The sequence below is a fragment of the Pteronotus mesoamericanus genome, unplaced genomic scaffold, assembly GCF_021234165.1.
Source record: "Pteronotus mesoamericanus isolate MK-2021 breed Mesoamerican mustached bat unplaced genomic scaffold, CSHL_Meso_final scaffold_128, whole genome shotgun sequence".
In the NCBI taxonomy this organism is placed as follows: Eukaryota; Metazoa; Chordata; class Mammalia; order Chiroptera; family Mormoopidae; genus Pteronotus; species Pteronotus mesoamericanus.
In genome coordinates this window covers 1,745,046-1,752,167 of record NW_026555305.1, presented here as the reverse complement: position 1 = coordinate 1,752,167, position 7,122 = coordinate 1,745,046, and the positions used below count along the sequence as shown (strand labels likewise).

Below are 7,122 nucleotides of genomic sequence, written 5' to 3'. Positions count from 1 at the left end.
GCATTAATTGAAATTCTTCTGGAAGGAAGAGCTGAAACATCTTCCCCATTTATTTATTCAAGTATTTGTATCAATGCGAACTCATGGGTATTTATTTTATTAACAAAAAATAAAAATATTTTTAATGGGTGGGAGGGCGATGACCACCAATTCTCTTTTGGACACGCTAAGTTTGAAGGGCCTCTGTGATGTTCAAGGCATCCATTGGTCCCAGATTCCAGGACAGTAGGGCTTGAGATGTCTTGTTTACTCCTTCCTATACCAGCGTCTTTACCCCCAATGAGCCTTGCAAATGCCTACAGAGTAGGGGATGAATTTAATTCTTTGCATCCCCAGCACAAGCATACACCAATGGCCAGAGTATGTACCAAACAAATGTTGGTTGGGTGGATAATGAATGGGTGGATGATGGATGGATAGATGGATGGATAGATGGACGGATGCATAAGTAATGGAGGGATAGATGATGGCTGGCTGGATGGAGGATGGATGGATAAATGGGTGGATGATGGATGGATGGATGGATGATAAATGGGTAGGTGGATGATGAATGGATGATGGATGGATGCATAAATGATGGGTGAAGGATAGATGATTGATAGGTGGATAAAATGATAACGGATGGGTGGATGGGTGGATAATCGAGAAACGAAGGTATGGATAATAGGATAAACCCAAGTGGCTTCATCGATACAAACAGTGAGTGGGTTGTCTTGTCTCCAATGACACTCCCAGCTCTGGTCTCCCTGGTCGTTGCAGTGATTTGAGTCTAATTCTGAATTCTCTCCCTGCTCCCCGCTTCCTGCTCCTGCTGGGATCCGGATGGCCAATGACTTTGCTTCCAGTCGCAATTGAAGAAAAAAGTAAGAACGGTGGAAACCCCACATTTGCATTCCAGTAGGTAGATCCTTTCAGAGTCCTTCCGCTATTAAGACCCCTCAGGGAATTCTGGGGGAAGTGGCACCTAGATCTGGTTACACAGCCTTTGTCTTGGGGACAGGGCCTTGCTAGTAGTTTCACATGGTGATAACTGCATGAAAATGGCCTCCCATGAAATCCCTCCCCCTGCAACAAAAGGCAGATAAACGAAGGAATAAGAAATGCATGTGGAAGTTAACTGGGGTGGATAACGTTAGTATTAATCCTAGTCTCCTTGTTGCCTTTTTTTTCCATGTCGATTCTCTGACTCCTGGCTCTATTGTCCCTTCCAGTTAAATGTAAGTCCTGTCTCCTTCTCCCTACATCCATTGGGAGGCCTTCCACCCAGAGAAAGAAGGGGCACAAGGGAGAGGCGAAACTGCTGACCGCCACGTTCAACCTGGGCAGACTCAGAGACATGCTCTTAACTTTACGTGGGCTCTGAAGCCAGAATCTGCAGTTCCCCGGGGGTGAGGGTCAGGGAGGTCAACAAGCCTCTGTACTCATGTGTAAAGCTGGGTGAGGGAGAAGGAACCTGCGTGTTTTCTGGGAACATGGATTGCATTGCTTTGACCAGATGTTCAGTAGCGTGAGTGATGTCTGCTGTAAGTTGTGAACATGCATTGGTGCATTTTACTTGGGAAAATGCGGTGCAGAGTGAGTGAACCTCCCTCTTTGGCAAGTCCTAACCGTCCTGGTGTCTGGTAAAGAAATGGAGGTGCTGACTGGTTGTCGTGGAGACCCTCCTTCCGCCAACTTCCCGAAACTGGAGGGGAGGACGGAAGATTTGGGTGCCGCAGGCACCTGGTATCCCCAGGATTTCTTGACTTCTGGGATAAATATGTCTCCAGAGGGGTCCAGGGCTCACAGAATGGGTCACAGCTTCTCCCTCTGGTCCCCTGTCCTATCTCAGGGCCCACGGAGGGGACAGGGAGGTCAAGGATGACTTAATTCTTTTGTGTTTTCTCTGAACCTTCACTGGGAAAATGATCCCCACCGGCCACCATCTGCCCGCTCTGTCCTGCTGCTTGCACGTCAACAGTGCTGAAAGGTGAGCCTTGGTCCGCCCCTCCCCCTCCCTGCGGGGACTGTCCCTGTCCCACGCGGGCGCTCTCTGACGGCCTTCAATGGGTCTTTCCTCCCGGGGAAGCGGTTCGGTCAAATGAAACCACCGCTTCGTGATTGGGTTTGGAAGCTGGGGAGAGAGGAGCCTCCGTGGGAGGAAGTGAGATAGTATCTCGTAGAAAGGGCTCCGCCCCCCTGTCTCCAGAGCCCACGTTGCCCCTCCTTAGCCGGACAGCCTTGGAGAAGCCCCTTCACCTCACCTGTGCCACCTGCATGCAGCTAAAGGCAACCACAGATGTGAAACCCTCTTCAACCCAACCTGGGAACGCCAGGGTTCAGTAGTCCTTCCTGCTCCTACCTGCCCCCACACACATGCGCACAATCCACACCACCTAGGGATGCTATTATTATTACTTTGATTATCATTTGCACCATGTTACTCTTTCTAACACCTACGAAACGTTTGCCTTGAGCCGGGAATTACCTTCCTTCGTGGTCGGCCCAGTTCCACATGGAAGATTAACATCCCCACTTTAGAGGCACGTTCAGTGACCAGCCCAAGGTCACCCAGTCAGTAAAATGCACAGCTTGGATAGCAAGCGTTTACTTCCATGCCTACATTCCTGACAACGTTAGGCAGATACGGAGGATGGTTTTGTGAGCGACATACAGACAGATGTTTCCACTAACAAATTTAGTGGAGTTCCTTAGTTTGTAGAGAGTCCCAGCCCAGCCTCGTAACGGATAATACTAGTCTCATTTTGTGGATGGGGATGCGGAAGGCTTATAGAGAGAGTCGGAGAGAGCTGAGTTTGAATTCTTGTGCTTTCAGTCGACAGCTGTGTGTCTTTGCAAATTATATAATTTCACAGGCTTTTGCTATCCTCATCAGCAACATGGAGACTGTTCTCTGGTCTGAGGGATAGAAGCAACGCTTGACACCTTTTACTAGAGTCAGGGAAGGGTACCCATATTTTGCTGTGTATAATGCGTAGTTTTGTGCCCAAATTTTTGAGGGAAGAATAAAGATGTGCATTGTACATGGGAAAACAATGGTACTTTCTTCCTCTCGTTCTAACGTGACTGAAGAATGGTTCATGATCATTTCCCACTTAAAATAAAATGCAAAGAGGCTCTCCAAAACTCAGAGTTCTGGGTCCTGGTCCCTAACCACTCCCCATGACCCTCTGTGGACTCTTATTTCACAACCTGTTCCCAGCACTTGGCATCTGATCTCGTTTTTGGTTTTCTATTTATGGCTTCACCCCTCCGCTCTGCACCATGTCCGTGACCTTGAACTCCATGCTGTCTCTTCTGGATGGGCTGCTATCAGGAATCCTAGGTAACTACCTTGCCACGTTCATGGTGCCCCTGGACGGTGAACTTGGGCAGCAAACCTTGAGCAAGAATTCCTGAGCATGTCCCATGTGCCTGGGCTCCTGCTTGGGGGGACGGGGACCCACGTTTGGGTGAAGGAAACCCACAGATGGATCGCATCGGCTTGCTGTTTAGGAACTCAGAGACTGGCGGAGAACAGAAGCGAATAAACATAAATTAAATGTGATGAGAGAGAAGGGACGCCTGCTAGCGGTGACAGGGTTGGGAAGAGGGACAGCGGGAATATCGAGGTGCCCTAAAATATCCCGGAGGCATCGTAGCCAGACTTCCCAATGACGAGAGTTTCTGAAGTCTGTGGCTCTGGGGAAATTTATGGGTTAGGGATATTTCTTTCTGATGCATTTTCACCCATCACCTGGTATGTTTCCTCCCTCAGGCATGATGAGCAGGCTGTCAGGGGATGGTAAGTGTGAGAACTCTGGTCTTTTTCCCGGTGTGTCTTTCCTCTTGTCCTTGTGGAGTCAGTTGTCTTTTTCCTTGTTCATTGAAAATAAATACTGTTTTGTTTATTTAATTTGGAAGAACCATTCGGATAGTAGCCAGTCCACATTTTGCAACTTTGAGTTTGGAGGTAGTGGAAATCTTTATTGGCGTATCGCTTTAGAGCTCGGACTTTACCTACTTATTATTTCGTAACTTTTTAAGTTCTAAAAGTAGTACATATGCACCAAAAAATTGAGGGGACATAAAATGAAAGTGAAACTCTTCTTCGTCATCCCAGTCCAGCTCTGCTGTCTAGAAACAGCCACACCCATCAATACAGGGAATTATCTAACTTCTTTGTCTTTGACTATGAGATGGCTGAAAATAATTGGTCCTCATTTTTCAAAGACAGACTGAACCCCAATAAGCATTCCTGCCACGTCTATGTAGTACCAATCCTATTCTTTATATATATATTTTTCCATCCTCTGCTGAGGACATTTTTTTTTTCCTTGCTTTACTTGGAGAGAGAGAGGAAGGGAGAAAGTGAAACATCAATGTGAGAGACAAGCATTGATTGGTTGCCTCCTGTATGCACCTGGACTGGGGATTGTACGTGCCCTGACTAGGGACTGAACCCACAATCTTTTAGTTACGGGACAACGCTCCAACCAACTGAGCCACACTGGCCAGGGCTATATTTTTCTTTAAATGGACTCAGTTTTTATTTAGATCAGCTTGAAAAGGAAACTGTGCACCACCTAAATGGAAAGCCAGTATTGTTTGCTATAAGCAGAAGACAGCTGTGCAAATAGGTTTAATGTAAATAAAACGCTACCAGATGATAACATTAGAATGTTATAGTTTGTTAAGTTACAGCTTTTGTCTACAGCCGTACCACCCTGAATGCGCTCGAGCTCGTCTGATCTCGGCAGCTAAAGTATAACTCTTTGCTGCTGAGGCTCTTCTCTGGAGGCTGTTCTCTCTTTGGCTCAAAGGGCAAGTAGGGGGCGCTACACAGGTGTCATAGACCAGTTAGTATCATTGGAGACGTACTGTCCGGTAGAATAAGGATTGTAAAAGGAGTTTACAACCTGGAGTTTCAACCTAGCTCCTTTTTTTTTTTTTTAACCAGTATATATGACCAGGGACAAGTCTCTTTTTCCCCTCTTAACATAGAACTAATAATTCACACTATACGGGTGGTTATGACGTTAAGATGAAAATATATCTATATATTTAAAGATTTTATTTATTTAATTTTAGAGAGAGGGGAAGGGAAGGAGAAAGAGAGGGAGAGAAACATCAATGTGTGGTTGCCTCTCATGTGCCCCCCACCAGGGACCTGGCCTGCAACCCAGGCCTGTGCCCTGACTGGGAATTGAACTCTTGACCCTTTAGTTTGCAGGCCGACACTCAGTCCACTGAGCTACATTAGCCAGGGCTAAGATAAAATATATTTTAAAAACTCAGGTACGAGGAAGCCGGTTAAAATTAGTTCAACTCCCCCCACCGCAATTCCATGGATTCCAGAATCCAAAGCCTTCTTCATGGTTCCTGCTGCTTCTAAGATAATTTCTAAGTTCCCTCCACCTGGGGTCGTCTGTTTTCTCCTCAACCTGGGAGCATCCCTCTCTCTCCTTCACTGGTATCCACGAGAAATCAGCTTATATTCACAACTGGCCGGTTCCGCTGATGATCGGACCGTGGAGAGCAGCGGCCGAGAGGGTGGGCTTCTCCATCTCCGCAGCTCAGCTCCCCTCCATCTCTCCTTTGCTTCCTCCCACGCTGCTGGGGGAGCCCTGAACCTCTCTCCTAATGAGCCACACCGCTCAGCGCTCCCTAACTCGGGCCCTCAGACCATCCACCTCACCCAGAGACAGCGCCCTCTGACAACCGGAGCCTCCCTCCTTGGAAGGCCGCTGGACTTGATAAAAAAGCGAAACGTGCTTCTTGTTCCCCACGTGAAAAGGCCAGAAAGCCAAAGATCCACGGAATAGAGCCCCAAATGGGCTTCACAACCTCCCACCCTGGAGTGGAAGTGGAGGAGGCGAGATCCATGGGCTCATGGAACTGCGCCCCCGAAAGAAGCAGGGGTTCAGAGACAAAGGGCAACCCGCAGAAAGGTGTTTAAACTCCTGTGCCTTCAGGGCTTTGCGGATATTGTTTTCTTTAATGCTCAGACCTCCCCCTCCAAGACAGGTCCACGGTATTTTCACCTGGGGTGACCCCGTGTGCCCAGGACATTTCTGGTTTTAGCATGAAAACTCCCTCACCCCGAGCACACCTTCCATCCCTGGGGAAGCCAAGGTGGTTGGTCATCCCGTTAACATTGCTCTTTTTGGGGGCGGGGGGAGGGAAACGGAGGCACAAAGAGGTGGGATACGTTGCCGAAGGTCACCGAACTCCTAAGCAACAGAGCTGGAATTTGGACACAGGTCTATATCTCTCGGGACGCTCCTTTTTTTAAAATTTTTTCTTAAGAGGGAGTCGGAGGTCTTTTTTCTTAATGGAATCATTTTTTTCCTTTTTATTGAATGTATGAGGGTGACATTGGTTAATGAAATTACACAGGTTTCAGGGGCCCACTTCTGCAACACGCCATCTGTACGCTGCATGGGGTGCGCACCACCCCACGCCAAGTCTCCGTCCAGCACCATGTACCCCCGCAGGCCGGCCATAGTCCGAAGTCTTTAAAACTACCGACGCGGCTCTGCATCGTCTGGCTCTGGTTACTCCCAGGCCACTGCAGTCTCCTCCCACGGAGGGTCTCTCCATGTCCCCAACGCTGCAGACCAAAACCTTCCCTCCCAGCGCCGCGCCCATGCTCTTCCCTCCCAGGGAGGCGCCTTCCTCTCTGCCCTTCCAAAGGTTCTCACTTGCCTAAGCCCCACTCATGTGCCAGGCCTCAGACCCACCAACACACTCTCCAAGATGCCTTCCCGGGCACCTCGAAAAGCTCAGCCACCGTAGCCCCCTTCTAGGTGGCCCCTGTGTCCCGCAGGTGTAGCCAGAAACACCGTCCCACCTGTTCCCCGTTGCTGACTCCCGGTGGGGGCGCGGCTGACTAGGCTCGGCTCGCTGACGTTCTCTGGGTGCAGGGACCTCGCCCGCTTCTGTTAGCGAGGAAGGCAGGCCACACGATGGAGCCGAGTCTCACCTGCCTCATCCCCGGTAGCGTTTCTGCCTCTGCTCTCCTCTGGCGGGTCGGGGGTGCTTCCTCGGTGGGGCCCAGGGTCCCGGTCTAATGCCGATTTCTCTCTCTGCTCTGCACCCCCTCTGGAACCTGGCCGCCTGCAGACAGGACAGAGGAAGAAG

General features: G+C 49.3%; 1 long non-coding RNA gene across 1 annotated transcript; it reads left to right on the top strand.

Moving 5' to 3' along the window:
* Positions 1–3,234: 3,234 nt before the first annotated feature.
* Positions 3,235–7,122, top strand: LOC129082492 (uncharacterized). The gene is made up of 3 exons (XR_008530419.1): positions 3,235–3,325; positions 3,758–3,784; positions 7,105–7,122. It is a non-coding gene; the product is annotated as an uncharacterized LOC129082492 (long non-coding RNA).